At 46.5% G+C, this 3,091-nt stretch overlaps 1 protein-coding gene across 1 annotated transcript in view; it reads left to right on the top strand.

The window, feature by feature from the left end:
* Positions 1-3,091, top strand: part of A2ML1 (alpha-2-macroglobulin like 1) — a 48,083-nt gene that overhangs the window by 3,775 nt on the left and 41,217 nt on the right.

Raw genomic sequence — 3,091 nt, 5'->3', positions numbered from 1 at the left:
AGGAATGCCCAGAGCTCATCGCTGGTTGGGAGCCTCGTCTTCCACTATTTTCTCCCCTCATTTAGAATTCTTTTCACAATAGTCCCTCCTTCTCGTTCCCTGTCTCCCTTCTTTAGCAGGAATTCCGTAAAAGTATTGACTACCTTTTTCTTCATAGACTGTTGACCCCAGAGGAAATAGCGGTTGTAAGCAGCGCTAGCTGAGACTCTACTGCCCCCTCCAGGTGGCTCTCATGAACTACCCCCATTTCACTACCTTGGCTCTGCTGGGATTATGCATTATGCTGGATTAGTGGAGGTGCTCCGATTTCCACAGTGAAACTCTAGTTCTCGTGGAAAATGACTTCTTCTCCCCACTCCGTTCCTCTTCCCAGTCCTTTTGCACAAGTTATGCTGAAACACAGAAGTTAGCAAAAGAAATTTTACCAAGGAACAGAGGGATAGAACCTGTCAATTTACAGAGCACAATATTTATCCTCAAACAATGAAAGCACACCTGTGATTTTTTTTTTTTTTTTGGAGAGGTTTTTACTGTAGGGTGCATGTGCTCTCCGGAAAGACAGAGAGACAGAGAGACAGAAAGCGAGAAATCACGCCCCAGGGGGGATGACCATGTCATAATCCCTTCTCTTTCATTCTCCTCTAAAGATCTTGCGCACGCTCGCACACGTGCATGATGTGAGTTTAAGCCACCGGGTCCGGGACTCAAACTGCTGTTGACTACATTGGAGTCCAGTGACATAGCCATTACTCTAACTGCTGGTCTCACCTTGTCTAGTTAGTTGCTATATCCTGTGATTCAGACCTCACGCAGCTTCCAGTTGGAAGTACTAATTTCCTTCCATAGCTTACTTCTTTTTATTTTATTTATTTATTTATTTATTTATTATTATTAAATTTGCTATAGGGGATGTGCATTTGCCAGAGAGAGAGAAAAACTGAGAAAGCAAGCTGCTAGATCTGAGACTGGAACTGTGGCTGGCCATGTGAGAGTCCAGTACCTTAGCCGTCAAGCCACCTGCTGACCCCTCCGTAGGTTATTTCTAGCTAACTGAGGGCTTTTTTGATTCTCTTTTCTTTTAAAGGGTAGTTATTTTTTGTTCATTATAGAGATGCATGCATGCACACCCGAGAGAGAGAAATGAGAAAAGCAGCCCTGACAGTCTGACCATGCTGTGATCCCCTGCCCCCAGCCCCCCAGCTTCTCAAGATCTTGAACATGCATGTGCGTACACCCACTGTTTCAGGTCGTCAGGGGCAGGGATCTGAACTGACAATCTGTCACATGGCTTCCAGCACTGCAGTTCAGTGTGCGATGGGTCCCTCCGAGACGGGGCCCCTTCCTGACTCTTGACCAACCGAGTGAGAAAAGCACTTTGTTACTGAGGAAATGTTCTGTTTCGGGACTTCACAGCAGCCTATCACAGTCTCAGCAATATCTGCCTCTTAACTGTCCATAACCCCCCAAGTTATCGGAGTCCTGGTTCACTTCAATGCTTATGTCTCTCTCTTTTTATTTTTTTCCTTTTTCTTGGAGAGGGTTTTTGCTATAGGGTGCATGCACTCTCCAGAAAGAGAGAGACAGAGAGACAGAAAGTGAGAAATCACCCCCCAGGGGGGATGGCCACACCACAATCCCTTCTCCTCCATTCTCCTCTTGGGATCTTGGGCACGCACACACACGTGCCTAGCGTGGCCGGGCCCGGGACGCAAACTGTGGTGGACTACATGGGAGTCCAGTGACATAGCCATTATGCTAACTGCTGGTCCCTCTCTCTTTTTATTTTTTGGCTCTCCCACAGAATTGCCATTATCCTCTATGTCAAGGCTAGTTGTATTTCCTGAGCCCCAGCTTCTCTGCTGGCCGGCGACACATGGGACTTAGCCCAAGAATCAAAGGCAAACTACATATTGATTTCACTCACTCTCCTCTCCTAGTGACACCCAGTCTGCTCTCCTCTTTTTAATAACTTTGCACCTTCTCTAAGCTCCCCATAACTAACGTCCAGCTTTTGATCTCAGTTACTTTTAAGTCCAGTGGCTTATTGTTCCCAATCACCTCAATGGTCTCAACATCCATTTAGCAACTATATTCTTGAGGAAGTTATACATAATGTTTTTTTAATTATTTTTTATTTAACTTATTTATTTATTTATTTATTTATTTTTAATTTGACAGAGAGGGGTTCAGAGCAAGAGCACAAAAGAGAGAGAGAAAGTGAGAAATCGGGACCAGCAGTTAGCATAATGGCTATGTCGCTGGACTCCCATGTAGTTAACCGCAGTTCGCGTCCCAGACCCAGTGGCTTAAAACTCACACCGGGTGCATGTGCATGTGTGCCCAAGATCCCGAGAGGAGAATGGAGGAGAAGGGATTGCAGCATGGTTCAGAGCAAGAGCACAAAAGAGAGAGAGAAAGTGAGAAATCGGGACCAGCAGTTAGCATAATGGCTATGTCGCTGGACTCCCATGTAGTTAACCGCAGTTCGCGTCCCAGACCCAGTGGCTTAAAACTCACACCGGGTGCATGTGCATGTGTGCCCAAGATCCCGAGAGGAGAATGGAGGAGAAGGGATTGCAGCATGGCCATCCCCTCGGGGGGTGATTTCTCGCTTTCTGTCTCTCTGTCTCTCTCTGTTTGTCTGGCGAGCGCATGTGCCCTACAGCAAAAATCTCTTCAAAAAAAACAAAAAAAGAAAGAAAGTGAGAAATCAAGCCACCAGGTCTGGGACTCAGCCATGTGGGAGTCTAGTGCCTTTAACTACCATGCCACCTTCTGGCCCTACATAATGTCTTCATGGAACTCTTTTAAATTTTATCTCAAAATTATTTTGCAATGCTTGCAATGCCCAGTGGCATTCCAAGAGCAGAGGAGGCCAGGAGATGGTCAGCCCCAGAGTCCCCAGGTGCTAACACTTCGTTTAGGGCACGTTTGTTGTTGAGGACCTCAGTCAAAGGGCACTAAGGGGCACTGAGGGTCTGATGCGCCATGTCTTCAAGTTATCTGGAGACTGGCAATCCCTTTGAGGCTTCCCTCTTCCTCAACCCCGCAAGCCTTTGCATTCACCGTTACTTTTTTCAAGGCACAAAAG

This window comes from Tupaia chinensis, unplaced genomic scaffold, assembly GCF_000334495.1.
Source record: "Tupaia chinensis unplaced genomic scaffold, TupChi_1.0 Scaffold000183_1, whole genome shotgun sequence".
NCBI lineage: Eukaryota > Metazoa > Chordata > Mammalia > Scandentia > Tupaiidae > Tupaia > Tupaia belangeri.
Note: the sequence above shows the minus strand (reverse complement) of the source record. Positions and strands in the feature narration are given on the sequence as shown.